This window comes from Phoca vitulina, unplaced genomic scaffold (assembly GCF_004348235.1).
Source record: "Phoca vitulina isolate PV1807 unplaced genomic scaffold, GSC_HSeal_1.0 scaffold14, whole genome shotgun sequence".
NCBI lineage: Eukaryota > Metazoa > Chordata > Mammalia > Carnivora > Phocidae > Phoca > Phoca vitulina.
This window is the reverse complement of record NW_022589717.1, coordinates 21,690,988-21,710,930: the sequence shown is the minus strand read 5'-3', so window position 1 is coordinate 21,710,930 and position 19,943 is coordinate 21,690,988. Positions and strand designations below refer to the sequence as shown.

The window sequence follows — 19,943 nt, the reverse complement described above, 5'->3', positions numbered from 1 at the left end:
TTATACCATCTTAAGAGACACAGGGTAATTTGGTATTCTCCTACCACTTCATTTACCTTCAAGTTAAAATGTAACATTTTCCTTGTGCAGAATTTCCTCACCCCTTTGTTTTGTCAAAGCGTAAGAGACTCGTTTAATAAGAGGGACCCTGAAGCATACAAAGCATAACTGACTTCATCTAAAGAGAATATTTTTCACATGTTCCTGTGGATGTTTGTAATTTGTTTATACTAAATACAAACAAACACCCCAGTTTGTTGGCACATTAAACAACTGTTACCATATGTCTGACATAATTCTGGGGATAGAGAGTGAATTTTAAAAGTAAATTCAATTTCATGTGCTAAATACATCTCTTTTAAAAGGAAAAAGAATTGCCTTCAATGGAAGCTTCTACAAGAAGCCCTTTAAATGCAAATTGCTAGAGGAACCTTGCAAATCCCTTACCAATAATATACTGTACTCCTAATTTCTCTTTAACTGCAGGGCACAAAAACACTTGCTTTTCTAAGGTCACATTCCCAATGGTTAAAATACACGTGTGCAACAGACTATGGTTTTTAACTGGCATTAGGTTTCCAAAAGTATGAATATGACATAGCAGCAAAAAAGAAAAAAAAAAGAGGAGGGTGGTAATAAATAGTATTTATTGAAAATTCAAATGTGCCGAACAATTGTTTGGCATATTATGTAGTTTCTGGTAACCACACAAAGGAAGGTAGCAAGTCCAGTCACTAATCACAGTTTTCAAAACACATATGATATTGTATTTCTTGGAAGCCAAGAGCAATGTTTTTAACATTTTTGGTGCTAATAAGAAGTCTACTTTTTCCTGAGATCAATTAAAGAAAAGTTCCATGAGCAGAGATGCAAACTCTTTCTTTTCAATAATTTAGTGAGCCTAATTGTACATGCCATGCCAAAAAAAAAAAAAAGTGCACAAAATAATGCGTTAGCATCTTTTGCTTCAAATAAATGGCATAATAGTTTGAACAGTTGATTACTGAGTGACAAGAAATGAATCAGTATATACTGGGCTGGGAGGCATCATGTAACTAAGGAAGAAATTCCAATTTTGAAGACTGGAGGTATTATTGGATACCATAAAGAGAACTCCTGGGAAGTTATAAGACATAACCTGAAACTACCCATGAAAGACGATGTCCTAGTTATCAACTGGTGCATTACAAACTACTCCAAACATTAGTGACTTTAAACAACAATTTATTATTATGATGTCTTACTCTTCTGAGGGTCCGGAATTTGGACAGGACACAGTGGGGACAGTTTGTCTCTGTTCTATAGTGTCTGAGGCCTCAGCTGGGATAACCCAAATGACTGGGGGCTAGAGAAATGGGAAGAGAGGACTGCCTCTCTCTCTCTCCCCCCCCCAAAATCCCCCCCCCCAGATTCCTCCTGTGGCCAATTTGGGTCCTCCCATAGTGTGGTAGCCTCAGGACTACCAAACTCCTTACCTGAGAACTGAGGGTGTAAGAGGACCAGACCAAACCTTCCAGGCTCCTAATGTCTAGGCCCAAGACTGGCAGAGCGTCACGGGTCAGCCAGGGTCAAGGGGAAGGGAATCATGTCACACTCCTCAAGGGATAAATTATCAAGGAATTTGTGGCCATTTTTAGTTAACCACAGGTAGATAATAGAGACATTTGAAAATTTAGGGCATATAAAAAAATCATGATTTCTTTTTAAAAATCTTTTTGATGAGAAAAAAATTTACCTGAGTTGTGCAAACAATTACACCCATTCTGAACTCACATGAATGGGCACAATTCAAAAACACTGTATTGGATCTCATTACTTTCATCCTATATTTTTGCCACTATTACTTTGGTTTTCTATGTCCTTGATATTTAATAGCAATGACATTCAAAACATGATATTTTAATCCATAACAATAACATTATTTTCTCTTCTGATGTAAAATCACCAACCAAGAAAGGCAGTCTATTAGGAATACCTACTGTGGCTTCAAACAATCTTTCTGAAGAAAGAATGGTTTTGTATTCACATCAGCCTTTAAGAAAGTGAATTTTTTAGAAATACAACACACTAATTTAACATCAGAATAACACATCTGAGTTTGAAGGAATGTTGGATCACTTGATTAAAGATTAAACAAATCTGTATCTACCAAAGGCCCTAAAAACATATTTTAAAAACCACATACGATATCCCTGAACAAAGTGAAATTGAGTAGCAATGCAGAACCATGATAATCTGTTGGCACTCAGACTCCTGACAGTGTGGAATCAGGACAGTTGGTTAAGCTTCATGAATGCATCAGGAAGCACCAGCACCTCTTCCACTTAGCATCACTTGCTTGGCATAGAGCTACCTGCTCTGCCTGACACTCAGTTTGATTCAGCAAATGTGGATGAGAAGCAAGTTCTATGCTAGGAATTAAATACTAAATGACATGGGCACTGCCCTGGTGGGAATTTTAATCTAGTGGTGATTCTTTCTTTTTCTTTCTTTCCTTCCTTTCTTTCTTTTTATTTTTCTTTCTTTCTTTCTTTCTTTCTTTCTTTCTTTCTTTCTTTCTTTCTTTCTTTCTTTCTTTTTCTTTCTTTCTTCTTTCTTTCTTTCTTGATGATTTCCTATTTCCCATCTTCCTTGTCCTCTGTGAAGCAGACTCACAGCATTATATTCCCATTGCTCATTCAACATATATTTGTTGAATGCTCAATCTGCACAAATTATGTGAATTACTTGTAAATAAAAACAAAGATGCCATGGTTCCGTGGGCCCTGTATTCGTTTCCTAGGGCTACCATAACAATGCAATAAACTAGGTGGTTTAAACAACAGAAAGTATTGTCCTGAGCAATGGAGGTTAGACGTCTGAGCTCAAGCTATTATCTACATTGGTTCCTTCTGAGGGAGAATCCGTTCCATGCTTCTCCTAGCTTCTGGTTGTTTGCTGACAGTCTTTGGCATTCCTTGACTTACAGATCTCTGCCTTCATCTGGACATGGCATTCTCCCTGTACGTGTGTCTGTGTCCAAGTCCCCCTTTCTCATAAGGACACTAGTCATATAGGATTAGGGGCCCACCCTACTCCAGGTGACCTTGTCTTAATAATTACCTCTGCCACAACCCTACTTCCAAATAAGGTTACATTCTGAGGTACTGTAGGTTAGGACTTCAACATATGAATTTGGGGGTGATACAATTCAATCCATAGCTCTTGAGGTCAAATTTCCTGAGCAACTATCCACTCTGCCCAATGAATAAATCAACTTTATTTCTATCTAAAGAATGAGAATAAATAAAGACAGAGTGATCACAAGAGTAGCCAGCTCTCAAATGCTGTAAGCTTTATTCTGTTCATGTTCTAGACAAGGATAACTTAGAATAAATGTTTTATGCAAAAGAAAGTAGGAAGGTTTCCTTGAGTATCTGAAATTTATTCATATATGCTTATTGGGCATTGTTCTGGGCACTGAGGAGATAACAGTGAACAAAATGGACAAAAATCTCTTTGCTCATGAAGATTCCATTCCAATGAAGGGAGACAGGAAAAACAAATAAAAAAGTAAGTTACATAGTACTTGAGAAGTTGTCAAGTGCTATGAAGAAAAACAAGACAGAGTAAGAAGGGATGGGAGAATGCAGGATGTGGGGCAGGGGCTGCACTTTTCAACAGGGGGGTCAGGGAGGTCTCAGCCAGAAGGTGACAATTAAACAAGTTGTTGATGGACCATGAGGGAGCAAGTCACGGGGATAGCTGGTGAAGTAGTGTTGCCGAAAAGGAAAGAGTGGGATAAGAGTATGGCTGATGTGTTTAAGGAAAACAAAGAGGCCAATATGGCTGGAGAGAGAGGATGAGTGTGGTCAGTGGATAAGGTCAAAGAGAGGTAAGGGGCAGATCATAAAGAGTCGTGTAGGATTTCAGCTTTTCTCCAAGTAAAGGAGGAAGCCATTGGAAGCTTCTGAGCCGAGGAGGGTTATGATCTGATTTGGGTTTTATCAGGATCACTCTGGTTCTAAAGGTAAAGGGGAGCTTTGCGCAGTGGCAGTATCGTAGCCAATGAGGTTTATCTGAGGCACGATTATTGCTCATAAAGGTAAAGGGGACAGGGAGAGAAGCAGGGAGAAACACCAGGAAGCCATTGTGAGAGAATAGGTGAGAGATGCTGGTGGCTGAGCCCAGGGTGGTAGAAATGGAGGTGAGGAGAAGTATTTGGATTTTGGATATGTTTTGAAAGGAAGGCCAAAGGGGTTTGAGATGGATGGATGGAGGGTGTAAAAGGAAAGAGAGAAGCAAGGAAGCAAGGAAAGAAGGAAGGAAGGAAGAAATGATAACTACAGTTTTGACTTGGGTTAAATGGCAAATTCTCCTCACTTTTCATTGTTATCAATTATTCATTTTCGTCTAGGCAAGATGAAACATATTGAATAACTAAATCCAGAAATGAAAGAAACAGGTAATAAATTGCTTTAAATTTGAAATTTAAAAAATTCCCTGGAAAGATGCAATCAGCTAAGTCCAGAATGTGAGAAATTCCACAGTATGAAAAATCCAGGTTGTTCAATAAATAAATCGCAAGGAAGAAAAAAAGAAAAAAAGGAAAGGTGAACCTATAGATTAAAAGATACTTAAGAGGTGTCTGGGTGGTGCAGTCAGTTAAGTGTCTGACTCTTGATGTTGGCTCAGGTCATGATCTCAGGGTCGTGAGATCGAGCCCCACGTCAGGCTCTGCACTAGATGTGGAGCCTACTTAGGATTCTCTCTGCCCTTCTCCTCCCTCTCTCTCCCCCTTTAAAAAAAAAAAAAGATACTGGGATGCCTGGGTTGATTAGTTGGTTAAATGTCTGCCTTCAGCTCAGGCCATGGTACTGCCTTCATCCCAGGGTACTGGGACTGAGTCCCGTATTGGGCTCCCTGCTCAGTGGGGAGCCTGCTTCTCCCTCTGCCTGCCGCTCCCCCTGCTTGTGCTCTGTATCTCTCTCATCTCTCTCTCTGAAAAATAAATAAAATATTTTTAAAAAAAAGATACTTAAGAGATTTATCAATCAAATACAATGTGCAGACCCTGTTTGGATCCAACTGTATAAAAGAAAAAAAATAATGAGATGATCAGACCAAAACTGATTTATTTGATGATTGGTTACTTGATAATATTAAGGAATTATTGTTAACTGGGGGATATGATACTGGTATTATAGTTGGCTTTTTAAAAATAGTTATTTTTAATAGACATACTAAAATGTTTATAGATAAAACATGATGTCTAGGATTTCCTTCATCATAATCCAGTAGAGAAATGAAAGATGACCATAAATGGGTGATTATTATTTGTTTTGCTATTCTCTCTACTTTTATGTATGTTAGAAATTTTACATAATAAAGAGTAAATGAGTACAAAAATAAATAAATACATCAATACAATGTTATGTCAGTACATTAAAAATTGGTAACATGAGCTGCCTTAGGAAAAGGATGGCTGGGAGCAGGAATGAGGGAGATTCTTCCCTGCCTCCTCTGTTGTATCTTTCGACTATCAAACCATTGAAAAATACTGTCTATTAAAAAATACAATCAAAAATTAGTTAACCTGCCCTGGCAGGTGTGTGGAAGAAGCCGCAGCTTGTAGAGAAGAAACGTCCCAGGACAAGCTGCTGATTATTTTCTCCCTGAGTCTCCCTGTTCTGATCTGCTAGCCTCAGGTTGTCTCATGACTCCTCATTCTGAGGCAATGCTTAATTCAGCAGAATATAAGCCAAAATTATAATGACTCAGAGAATAGTACCCCTGAGTATTAGAGCACATATTCTGAAGCAAATTTTTCCATGCAAGTTTCATCAGCTCAGTTCAAAAACAGTGCTTACATTGCAGGAAACTGTGGACTACTATTAACCTCTGATTTAGGATGGTAGTCTGTTTTCCTAACCTAACGGATAGGTTAATATCCTTGTACTATTGGTGAGCAGGTTAGGTTTCATGATATGACCACTATCTATATCGTGGGAGTAACTTTTATTCATGAAATGAACATATCATATCTTATCTAAATGATAAATATATTTTATTTTATGTAAGATGTCATGCCATTGCACATAGCTCCATAACTTTGCAGGGTACTTGTTGTACATTAATCATAAAGTCTTTTGAACTTCTAACACTCAGAGACCAATTTCAGGGACATCTATTAATCCAAAGGGTCTTCCGTGACACTCTCCAAACTCTAAGACTTGAACAAATAGCTTTTTCAGAAAGATGTGAGTAAATTACTTTCCTCACCCTTTTGGAGAGTCTAAAATCAGCTGAACTTTTACATTTTAATTCCTTGGTCTAGGAATCTAATCATGGAATAAGGAAAGTTGAATAGACTGATTCACATGAAAATTATCAGGGTTTTTTGTTTGTTTGGGTTTCTTTCCCAAATACTGGTCATCATCTAAGTTGCTGCCCCTATGATTTATGGCTGAAACTTTCATTTTCTACGTCAACCTTGGAAATCAGACATAAAAAACAAAGTGAGTAGGGGGCCCTGGGTGGTGCAGTTGGTTAAGCATCCGACTCTTGGTTTCAGCTCAGGTTGCGATCTTGGGGTGGTGGGATCGAGCGCCACGTCTGGCTCAGCGCTCAGTGCAGTCTGCTAAAGTTTCTCTCTCTCTCCCTCTGCCCCTCCCCATGTGCTCGCACTCGCTCTCTCTCTCTCAAATAAAAAAATATGTCTTAAAAAAAAAACACACAACAGGGGCACCTGGGTGGCTCAGTCGTTAAGCGTCTGCCTTCGGCTCAGGTCATGATCCCAGGGGCCTGGGATCGAGCCCCGCATCGGGCTCCCTGCTTGGCAAGAAGCCTGCTTCTCCCTCTCCCTCTGCCTTCTGCTTGTGTTCCCTCTCTTGATTATTTATTTATAAATAAATAAAATCTTAAAAATAAATCAATAATTAATTAAAAAACCACAAGAAAGAGAGTAGATTTCACACTTAGCTATATAAGTCAGTGTTTTTTGTGTGTCTAGAAGAGTCTTAGCATGTAACTTGGTAAAGAAATTATTAGGGTCTTACCTTCCAAAGATCACCGCACAAGTGTGTTAGTTATTGAAGCAAGTATAATGGTAAGAGTTCACATGTGAGAATCAAGGGTTCTGCTACTAACTACCTTTGTGAACTCTGGCTACCCTGCTTACACGTCTCTGACTTCTTCAAGTATAAAGTGAGAGAGTTTGATTAGACAGCCTTTAAATGTGCTCTCAGTATTTAGAGTCCATAATTTTTAATATTTTAGAGAGAAGCACGTGAGAATCTATTAATTCAGGAGCTCTTACTTTTACCCTATCCTAAAATTATTTATGAACCTCTCACTTAATAAGGTGAGAATTGTTTTAAACACTAGTTAGGGCGCCTGGGTGGCTCAGTCAGCTGGGCATCTGCCTTCAGCTGGGGTTGTGATCCCAGGGTCCCAGGATCGAGCCCTGCATTGGGCTCCCTGCTCAGCGGGAAACCTGCTTCTCCCTCTCCCGCTCCCCTGGCTTGTGTGCTCTCTCTCTCTCAATCAGATAAATAAATAAACATCTTAAAAAAAAAATAGGGGTGCCTGGGTGGCTCAGTCAGTTAAGCGTCTGCCTTCAGCTCAGCTCATGATCCCGGGGTCCTGGGATCAAGTCCCACATTGGGCTCCCTGCTCAGCAGGGAGCTTGCTTCTCCCTCTGCCTGCCACTTAAAGTCTTCAAAAAAATTTAAAAATTTAAAAAATAAAAATAAAAAAATAAACACTATTAGTGTCCACACAATATCCATTTTCCCCTCCTCCTCGCTAAGACCACTCTAATGTAATGTATGCCAATGCTGAGTTCGGCTACTATCCTGTCACTTCATGTACTCTCACCAATGGAAGCAGAAGTTGCTGAATGAGCCTTCTTGTAAAGCTCTTTCAAAGATGGTAGACTCTGCTAGCAAGTATCTTTCACACCTTGGCTCTTCTCTTCTTCCTGCCTGGAACTGGGACACAATACTAGAGGTGGAGCCCCCACCGTGTGAATACAAGGCAACAAGCACAGCCGAGCACAGCAGTGTATTTGTTTCCTAGGGCCACCATAACAGAGAACCAAAGCTGAATAACAAACTTGGAGCAGCAGAAACTTACTCGTTCATGGTGCTAGAGGCCCCACATCTGAAATCAAGATGTCAGGAGGGCCATGCTCCCGTGGCTCCCTTGGCTCTTCTAGATCCTGGTGGCCCCAGGTATTCCTTTGCTCGTAGCAACATAACTCCAATCCCTGCCTCTGTCTTCACATGACCATCTTCCTGTGTGTCTCTATCTACATTTTCCTCTTCTCAGAAGGATATCAGTCATATTGGATCCTAATGACCTCATCTTAACTTGACTACATCTGCAAAGACCCTATTTCTAAATAAGGTCACATTCACAGGTCCTGGGGGGTTAGGACTTCAGCACCATTGTGTGTGTGTTGGGAGGGCGCAATTCAACCCATAACAGTCCCGATGGCATTCTGGAGCTACTTTATCAGCTCTGGATTTTCTACTTCTGAACTTACTACATGAGAAAAACAAAGCCTCCAATTTGTTTAAGCCTCTACTTATTCAGAGTTTTTTGCATTTAGAAGAGAACTCAACTCTATCTGACACAGTAACTTCAAAGCGAAGCCTGGCAATTACAAAATTATCTGACATAGGGAGCCTCCTTATTCAGAGAGGATAGTTGTAATTTCTTAAAGATAGAGACGATTATTCTCTTGTGAGAGAGTGGGGCAATTGGTGGGAACCTGTGCTCAGCTAAGATTTTTCCAGTCATAATTTAAAGATCAAATCTGTTTTCAAAATAGAGTTCACCAGATACTGAAAAGGTCAATGGGCCTGTATTCAGCAACCAGATTTAAGACCTAACCCTGCCCTGGACTGACACCTGTCTCAGATATTTCTTTATTAGTCACCACTATGTACCTCAATGAATGAGGATACAAATGCAGCCTTTGTGCTTCAATTACCAGAAGCACAGTTTACTTGTCTAACACAATCAGGTTCAATTTTATGATACTATCTTTCTGCCAGGTGTGGTGCTCAGAAATATATGTGCCAGAAAACACTTCAAGCAGCCAAGATTGAAATTTGTCTTAATTTTGAGAGAGTTGCTGAGTCCTTAGACCATTTTCAGGGCATCTATACCAGGAACATAACCATGATTTATTCAGCTTACTTATGGCTCCGTCACTGGGGACAAGCAATTATTCCTGTCATCTCTGTTAGTCAGAGTGCCCTGAATTGTTCATTTGACTGCTCAGCAGGCTCAGAAAGGCTGACATCAGAGTAAATAGATATTCCTATCACTTCTGCCTAAGAAATACAAGGGCATAGTTGGTAAGTCAGGACTTTCCATCCTTCCATCCAAAAAAAAATATTTGAGTGCCTATCTTGTGCCAGACTAATGCCAGGCACTGAGGATTAAACAAATAAGACACAACCCCTACCTTCAAGGAGCCCACAGTTTAATTAGAGATAGGCAAATCAACCGATTTCTGCCTTCAGTTCACAAGACACTGAAGTAAATGCTGAGATTGGTTGAAGAACTGATGTGAGGGAAGCATGCAGGCAGGGCAATTAGCTCTTCTCTGGGCAGAGTGAAGCTCCTGATTAAACTGGTGTCAAAAGTTAGACCTGCAGGTACACTAGGAGTTAGCCACATGAGAGGGAAAAGCATATGCAAAGACTCAGAACTAAAGGAGCACATGACATAGTTGAGACCTGCACAGAGTTCAGTATGGTGGAGTATGAGGTGGAAAATATCAGTAAAAACAAATGAAACGTGGTCCACATTCTGAAGGCACTGGGGAGCTACTAGAACAGTGGTGAGTCAGACAGTTATGTGATCAGGTTTGTAGAAAGTGTCTTTCTGGCAATGGCACACAGACAGATCAGAACAGAGCAGGACCGGACATGGAGAAACCAGTAGGAGTCTGCCGAAGTATTCTAAGGGAGGGGGGAGTAGCAGGAAAGGAATGAGAAGACACACTTAAGGAGTAAAATTGCCAGCACTTGATGAGTTATCAGATTTAGCAGGCACCCAAGAATGACACTAAAATTTATGGTTTAGTTAACTGGTGTGCATGGGTGTGAGGAGGTATTCTTACAGCTTAAAAGTTAGGAAATGGCAAAAATTGTTAATTCTCTTATATTGATACTAAAAATCCATATTCAAATTTCATATTCATATTTAATAAAGTAACTCAGTTATGTTCCCTAATCAAATTTCTGATATAAAAACTATTTGGGGGCACCTGGGTGACTCAGTGGGTTAAGCATCTGCCTTCGACTCAGGTCATGATCCCAGGGTCCTGGGATTGAGCCCCGCATTGGTCTCCTTGCTCAGCGGGGAGCCTGCTTCCCCCTCTCCCTCTGCCATTCCCCCTGCTTGTGCTCTCTCTAGCATTCTCACACTCTCTCAGTCAAATAAATAAATAAAACCTTTAAAAAAAACTATTTGAATTTTTTTAAATATGAAAAGCAAATTTACTTTAGAAACTAGATATTGATGATGATGAATGATGAAAAAAAATTTGTAGAGTATAAAAGTCCTAATGTATGGAGCAGTAGTTCTCCATTATTTTGTATCTCAGTCTCGTTAAGAGTCCCCTTCCACAACATCTTAAAATAAACTCTCAGAATAGCTCTTTGCTGAAAGGTCATCGGGGCGGCAAAAGGAACACATGCTTGCTAACTACTACATGTGAGGGGGCCTGGGACATGGGGTCGTGGGGACTAAAGGTGGCAATATTTACAGGTAACCAAGCACAGGTCCCCGTGATTGATGGCTACAACAGGAAGACTATGAACCAAAATCCATTCTCTACTTTGTTCTCTGCACAAGGCTGCCCAGCTAGACTGCATTTCCCAGCCTTCTTTGCAGTTAAGTGTTGCCCCGTGACAATATTCACCAAAGGAACATGAGCAGAACTAATGAGTGCCGCTTCTAAATCTGGGCCCTATGATATTGCAAAAATTCCTCCACATTTTCCCTTTCCTTCAAGCTGAACAAAAGCATGACTGCACCCAGCAGATGAGAACAACACCCTAGGGACTGCCATGGGAATAAGGCAGAGGGAGCTTGGGTCCCTGGGTGGCCACAGGGAGCGGAATTGCCAGCCTCCCCGCCCTAGACTGCTGTGAAGGAAAATAAACATTTTTGTTCTTTAAGCCACTGTACTGCCTGGTGTATCTGTTACAGCGGGCTTGTCTTTGTCACAAGTAACACAACTTTTTTTCTTTTTCCTTCTCTTCTCCAGCACAGCTATTTCATTTTTGTGGTATTGTCTTCCATGTGTGTAAATATTATAAGAGCTGTAAATGCAACTCTGTTATTCTCATTCTCGTATCACAAGCATCTTCCAGGATCAAAATTATCTTCAATTATTTATTTTAAAATAAAAAACGAAATCACTCAGAGAAGATTAGTGCAGGGCAAAAAAGTTTGGGTTCTTTGCGATTCTCCCTTTTTGTAATGACTGCTGTAGCCACAAGTGTATGTAGTGAATAGAGAATGTTGGAGGTTGTAACACCATCAGGATGGCAATATAGGTCATTCCCGACTTCATTTCCCTTACAGGAAGAACAGCTAGCAACTGTCCATAGACAAGATACCATCGTGAAAATCCCAGAACCTGGGGAGGAAGCTGAAGCAGGCCCCTTGACCACAGAGACTGAGAAGAACAGCATAAGAAGGTAAGAGAGATGGCTACCCTCTGGCTACATTGTTTGCCCTCAGGTCAACACAGTGCTGCATGGAAAGGTCCCCCTAGACCTAGGGTTTCACCAATGGGTAAAAAGAGCCTAAGATGGACATTCAGCACCCCACCAGTTGCAGGACGCATCCCAGGAGGCCCACTCAGGTCTTGCCTGACAGGAATCAAAGGGGGGAATCTGTGAGGCTTGACTTCTGGAGATCAGAGAGAGACAGAGAAGGGGAGTGGGGTTTATAGCACCCAGCACTGAGATCTTGGCAAACCACATTCTTGCAGTGGCCTCTGAGCAGAGATCCCAGGCAGCTTCTCTGCCCATCTGCAGAGCTGAGCTGGTAGCCCTTTCTGGCCAGAGGGCCCAATTTCTAGTTCTGCCTGATTTGAGTCTCCAGGGAATAAGCCATACTGGCCCTGGGACCCATTCTACCACCCCATGCAGATAGGAAAGCAAACTCACAACACTGCCCAATTGCTGAGCATAGCCTCCAGTCCCTGCCTCTCCAAGAAGCCTGGGCAGAGGATATGGGCAGTTACAGAGCCCATCCTACAACCCTGTTAGGTCAGAGAGTCAAGCCAGCAGACTGGACCAACTGTTAAGCATAGCCTTTGACCCCACATAAGCAGGGAGCCTAAACAGTGACCCTGGGCAGCCTTGGAGCCTAGCCTACAGTACCACCAAGCTGCAGAGCCCAGCCGACAGCCCTACTGTAGGAATTTAAACATTTCACTACAAAAAATCAGCTAAGCATAGAAGAAGACAGTAATGCAGAAAATGAAGAACAAAAAAGCTATAGAGCACATAGAAAACAAGTAACAAAATAACAGAAGTAAACTACCAAGTGTGAATCACGAAGAAATAGAAAATTTTAACAGACCAAAAAGACATTGAATCAGTAACCAAAAACCTCTCAACAAAGAAAAGCTCAGGACTTAATGGCTTCACAGTGAATTCTACCAAATATTTAAAGAAAATTTAATGCCAATCTTTTCTGAATGCTTCCAAAAATTGAAGACAGAACTCTCCCAAACTTATCAGGCCAGCATTATTCCAAAACCAAATGCAGATAAGGACGCTAAGAAAAGAAAACTGCAGGCCAATATCCTTGATGAATATAGATGCAAAAATTCTCAAAAAAATACTAGCAAACCAAATTCAACAGTACATCAAAAGCATCATACACCACGATCAAGTTGGATTCATCCCTGGGATGCAAGGATGGTTCAACATATGCAAATCAATAAACGTGATACAACACATTAATAAAATGAAATATAAAAATCACATCATCATCTCAATAGATGCAGAAAAAGCACTTGACAAAATTCAACATCCATTCATGACAAAAACTCTCAATAAATTAAGTATAGAAGGAATGTACTTAAATATAATAAAGGACCACATATGACAATCTCACAGCAAAACCATACTCAATGGTGAAATCTTGAAAACTTTTCCTCTAAGATCAGGAATAAGACAATGGGGCCCACTCTCAACATATTCCACATAGTACTGGAAGTCCTAGCCAGAGCAATCAGTCAAGTAAAAGAAATAAAATGCATCTAAATCAGAAAAAAAGTAATATTGTCTTTGTTTGCAGATGATATGATCTTATACATAGAAAATACTAAAGACTCCACCCGTATCTTACACTACTCACAAACATTCACTCAAAATGGATTAAAGACTTAAATGTAAAACCTGAAACCATAAAACTTCTAGAAGAAAACATAAGGGAAAAGCTCCTTGACATCGGTTTTGGCAATGATTTTTTGGATATGACACCAAAAGCACAAGCAACAAAAGCAAAAATAAATAAGAATGGTTATATCAAACTAAAAAAGAAACAATTGACAAAATAAAAAGGCAACTTTCAAAGAATGAAGGAAAAGAGTTGCAAACCACATATCTGATACGATATCCAAAATATACGAGAAACTGTACAACTCAATAGCAAAAAAATTAGATAATCTGATTTTAAAATGAGCAAAGGACCTGAATAAAAAATGTTTCCAAAGAAGATATTCAAATGGCAAATGGATACATGAAAAAATGTTTAACATCATAATGATTAGGGAAATGCAAATCAAAACCATAATGAGACATCATCTCACACCTGTTAGAATGACTATTCTCAAAAAAGACGAGATTTACAAGTATTGGCAAAGATGCGGTGAAAGGGAACCCTTGTGCACTGTTGGTGGGAATGCAAACTGATAGAGCCTCTAAGGAAAACAGTATGGAGGTACCTCAAAAAATTAAAAATAGAACTACCATATGATCCTGCAATTCCACTTCCAGATATATATATCCAAAAGAAATGAAATCACTATCTGGAAGAAATATCTAGACCACCAGTTCATTGCAGCATGATCTACAATAGCCAAGACATGGAAACAACCTAAGCGCCCACTGATGGATGAGGAAATGTGATTTTATGTACACACACACACACACACACACAAACCAGAGTATTATTCAACCATAAAAAAAGAAGAAAATTGCCATTCGTGACAACATGGATGAAACGTGAGGGCATTTTGCTAAGTGCAATAAGTCAAATACAGAAAGACTCATATGAACTTATACGGGAAATCTAAAAAACTGACTTACAGAAACGGAGAGTAGATTGGTCATTGCAGAGAGGGCAGGGAGGGAGGAATGGATAAAGGTAGTATAAAAGGTGCAAAGTTCCAGGTAAAAATGGGGCACCTGGCTGGCTCAGTTGGTAGAACATGTGACTCTTATTCCCAGGGTCTTGAGTTCAAGCCCCACACTGGGCATAGAGCTTACCTTAAAAAAAAAAAAAAGAACTAGAGGGAGAGAAAAAAAAGATAAGTAAGTTCTGGGGATGTAATGTACAGCACGGTTACTACTATTAGTAATATTGTATTGTATATTTGAAAATTGCTAAGAAAGTAGATCTTAAAAATTCTCAACACAAGCACAAATTGTAACTGTGTTAAGTGATGGGTAGTCTTAACTAACCTATTCTAGCAAACACGTCACAATATATACATACATCAAATCATCACATTGTACACCTTAAATTTACACAATGTCATATGTCAATTATATCTCAATAAAACTAGAAGAGTAAAATAGACTCCTAAAGAGAAGGTTGGAGTTGCAGATTGTGAAGCAGACCATTTTTAAAATATCAGTTCCTCAATAGCTGATTCATCTGGTGGAACCTCTAGAAAACCTGACTCCCTTTCACCCAACAATGAATTACTCTTCCCAAAACAGCCCAACTTCCTAAGTGGAAGTTGAAATCATCCTAAAAGCAACAAGAATTTTCCTGGAGAGCAAGTGCCCAATTGTGATTTTTTTCCTTAATGGAAGAACAATGTGTACCTTTAGTTTTTTGACACCTGAAAGATTTGTGATTTTGTTTTCTTGAGAAGCTTAGCAAGAAATTAGTTCAATTTAGTATGATTTCAAAATAGTAGGCATTATTAAAATATTCTAGATAATATGGCAATTTAAGGATGCGACAGGATTAGACTAGAAGTCAGTTAGGTCTTAGAGAGTAAGTAAACCAAGCAAACCGATTTCAAATCAAGCTAAAATCATTTAGTAAGCACCTAAGGTATGCAAACCACGTCTCAGATACTCTCCATCACCCGTGAGCTGTCTAATGCGGATGGAAGACATATAACTGACTAATAAAAATTTATGGTAGAATAAAATGAACTCTATAATACTTGTATAAGCAAAGTACATTTGGGTCATCTTGGAAGAAGAAATTAATTCAATAAATGTTGAAGTAGGGGGAAGAGAAGGAAAGTGTCCAACAGCAGAAAATAAAATCAGTGTTTACCACCCCACCCCCAACAATTCCCATTTCTCAGCCCCTGAGACTCACCTTCCTCTGGGATATTTGAGAAAAAGGATGTTTGCCTCACATTTGTTCCTGAGTCACCCTCTTTGCAGCTGCTTCTGTGAGTCACTTGCTCCTCTCCGTCACCCTCAGCTCTGCTTGGATTCTCCATCCTGGCCGCCCCCCTGGATGATCGGGGATTGCTGTTCTCATGACATAATGATGGTGTCCCTGGAAGGATATAAGATCACACTTCCTTTTGTTGCTTTTCTCTTTAATTTCCCACAACACCATCAATACAAAACATGTGCCTATTTGGTAGATTTAATTAAAGGATTGGTGAAAACCAGGGGCATTTGTTTATAATATAGGAGGATAAGACTTAAAATTGGATGACAAATACAATAATTCTCACAGCCCAAAAGCAAAAACCCAAAGTCCTTTTGGGGCATCCTTTTGGGGAAATACCCTAATTCCTAACTTTGCTCTCTTGCTTGAAATCCAGCCTCCTCTTGCCCCTTCTAAGAATGGCTAAGTTCTTCAACCCTTCAAATGCAAATCCTTACTACTACTGCTGTATGAAACCCCCGCCCCCCCACCCCTGGATGACTCAAGGACACAATAACTACAGTAAAGCATTATTCCAATGGGGAGACTCAGGACAGCTGAGATGAGTGCTGCGCTGCAAGTCCAATGTGTCTTCTGAACTCTCTATGCCAATCTGCTGTGAACCCGGGCATCTTCATCATTCTTGCAGTTTTCCCAGTGGATTACCGTTGGACTGAACGTGTCTCACACTCCTTTTCTAGTAGAAACAATACTTTTCAAAGATGGTATACTCTAAATTTACATTAGAGGAGACACGCTTTTTCTAAATGTGTAGTTACCCGCCTATATTCTCCTGCCCACAATGGAAATTACACTTTACACGGTTGTGCCAAGAAGTTTGGTCTCTTTTTCCTACTTCCAGGCAATTCCCAGAGGCCTACCTGTGTTTCAGAAATACAGCCTTCCGTGCCAACAAACAGAACCATCCACCCTGACGGCCAGCATTTATTACATAAAAATGAAGAAGGAGATTTCAAAGTTCATTCTTTTCTGAGGGCCTGACTGAATTCATGGGCAGGCCTCTTCTTCTCAGGGATCTCTGTTAGGGTAAGGGAGACAAAGCACAGGAATAGACACAAACAGCCAGAGAGCTGTCTGGTGTACAAAGACCCCCTACTCTTCCTTAGGCTAACAGAACCCACCTCCTTAAACTCAGGGACGGACACGTGACCAGCCTGAGCCAATCACGATACTTCATATTCTCAGCCGTACAAATTCATCCAAGGCTTGGAAACAGGATTTAAACCTAAGCCTGGCCCATCAGAGTCCCGCCTTAGTATTTTAATCTAAAATTGGATGAGAGAAGCCTCTTTTCCTCTAAGGGTGATGAATGACTGAAACCCTATTTTCTGCCATGAAGAAAGAACCTTCCCTCCACAGTAAAATAGAATAAAACCAGTATGAATAGGAAAGCAGAAGTGAGATTCAAAAGAGTATGTTCCTTAGTGCTTGAGTGCCTGGTTCCAGCCCCTGAGGTCTTCAAAATTGCTGTAGTTCCTAAGAACCATTCTTCAGTTCTCTGACTTATTCCAGTATTCTTTTAATTTAGCTCAAATCTTACTTAAACTGGATCAAATTGAGTTTCTCTTCTTGCACACAAAATGTTCCTGAGATTATACCCTGTCCACACCAAATACCTTCCCTAAGGGTGGGAATGAAGACAGGAGAAGTTACCCTTCCATTTGAACAGAAGCAAATCCTACATATGCAATCAGAAAGTCCTTCTCTGGGGCCTGGCATTATTCTACGTAGAGTCAAACGGGACTCTTCAGAAAAGGATTTTCTAACACGCTAATATATCGCAGATCCTATACGTCCGAATGGACCAGTTGTTAAATAGAGCCCAGTGCCTCCTAAGTATCAAACCAATTGCGTATGCTACAAGCTTGTCTTCAGAACATAACTGCAATACATCTATGCATGTCATGTCTAATAATTATTGGGCAACACATGATCAGTGAAACAAAATGGTGACATGGCATACCAAGAATTGTACTTGAGATCCGTTTTATCCAAGGGATAAATCTTGCTAAAGTTTTTTTCTTCTTTTCCAACTTTACAAAAAATATGATAGAGTTTTAGAGTAGCATGTTTGATGACAAGTTTTGTAAGCCTCTAACTGGGGCGTCCCCTAATCTGAGAGAACTGACCATGCTCCTGCAGAATGCCATAGCCACTAACCCAGACCACCTCTTGCGAAGAAGTGGGGAGACTCAGGAACCCCAGGCTGATAATTCCTGATGCTTTGCTGCAAGTGTTTTCTTTGGGAATATCACAATAGCATATAATTTCTGTAAGATTTGTGCATCAATTCTCAAAACCTCTGACCCAGTCCTATGAAGAACTACTTTGAGGCCCCAGAAATCAAGAAATACTGAGAAATGTAGACTCTAGTGGAGTTTTTACCAATAGGTAGATCAGAGAGCTGGATAACTTCTAGATATTCAGCCCAAGCCCTAGTTGTTACTAAGGGGTAAAAAACCTCAATGCCTACATTATATACCTTACCAACTACAACTCCATGCTTCAAAAGCAATGTGAGTTATTCACATGTAATCCAGATGTCGGATGAGTCCCTTTGCCTCTTAAGATGGTTCAAACTCCCATTCCAAATTTCTCCAGTGGAAGTCCAGTGCCCTGCCCCAGAGTCCTGGGTATTCCCAGGGGACTTTCATTCCCGCTGTTATTTTGGACTCCGACTGCTGATTCCACTGATGAGTTTAACTGACAGATTACCTTGCCATGTGGCACACTCGGTCCCTATTCTGCACCACATTAACCCAGACATGGAACCTGGCCCCTCGACCCCCCCAGGACACTTACTCATATATGCACTGTGTTTACACAGGGAATTCGTGTATATGGCACAGTTCGCCAAAGACTTGGGACAGTGATGGTGTTTCTACAGAAATAAAAAGATTATACGCTGAACACGGCCAGTTCCACATCTTAAAAGATTTTAAGGTCTCTCCCGTATTAACCCACCAGGTGCTCTCCCACAGATCCTGTTTGCTCAGTTTTCCCCAACCCCAGGTGTTTATTGCAGAGCAGTTTGCTCTGAGCGTTCTTTCTTTGTGTCCAGCTACCCGTGCCCTGGGGATGCACCTTCCACCCAAGTAACTTACGGAGTATTTCCCTAAAATGGATTCTGGTCCCAGCTGCCAAGAATTTTCCACCTAATGTGCATAGAATGAATTAAATCCTGACACTGGAGAATTCTAAAGCACTCGAGCTTTTCTCGCGCTACATTTCATGGGTTCTTACATCAGAACAATAAAAGCTCTCGCCTTCCTTCACCTCTCTCATCCTAAAGAGCTTTGTGTTACCAGTTCATTCGCTGCAGGTAAGTCCCCACCAAGACATGATACTGTTACTATACTCCTGGAAGTTGGTCTGTTAGAACATCTAGGTTTTTGATAATGCATAATAAATTAATTGAACCCCAAATTAAACTTAAAAAGACACATTTGCAAGAATGGAAAGGAAGTTAGATTCCTTCCTGTAGCAGAACATGTGGGATTGAAGAATGTAAATGACATCAGGAAACAGTTGGTCTTCAGATAGATGTGTTTGTCCTCTAAAGTGATTAATCACCATGTCATTTTGAACTTTAAAGTGGCTATTTTCCCAATTCTGCAAGATCATTCCAGTCAAAGAAAGTGTTTATTTTCTACTTTGATTTGAGGAATGGGAAAGGGAGCAGGCATCTCTCTCCCTCTAGAGAGGGTGGGTAATGAATATGACCGAAAAATCCATGAGTTTGTATTCTTTCCTTTGAGTCCAGAAACACGTTCGCGTGAACTATATCCGGGTATGGAGGGCTAGGATTTTAATGCTGTGGCCTAAGGTCCCAGCTACCTAAAACCAATTCAAAAACAGGAGAATCCGGTGACAGGGAGTCAGCCTTCTTTCCTCCTTGGAACTGCTGACATTATGTCAGCTCCCCCGGCCTTGCTGACCTCACCCTGTGATCTCTAACTCCTCCCACCCTCAGCCTGGAGCATAGACTCAGTCTAAACCTTCCCTCCCATACCTCACTGAGCTCCAGCCCCAAACATCTGCCTGCAGTTCCCCAAACACACGAGGCATGTTCTGGCTTTAGAGCCTTTGCGCTGCTGCTTCTCGAGCTGGACAGGTCGTCCTCCATATATCCATCCCCATGGCAGCTTCACTCTCTTCATCCCCTCACACAAGCTCTCTCTGACCACCTTACCTACAAGAGGATCCATGTCCTCCTTTATCCCTCTCCCTTACTTTATCTTTCTTCATAGAACTTATTGCTGCCTGATATT

The 19,943-nt window shown here is 40.6% G+C and overlaps 1 pseudogene; it reads left to right on the top strand.

Annotated features, from left to right (window-relative positions):
• Positions 1-4,018: 4,018 nt before the first annotated feature.
• LOC116637647 lies at positions 4,019-4,097 on the top strand (annotated as a pseudogene).
• Positions 4,098-19,943: the final 15,846 nt, after the last annotated feature.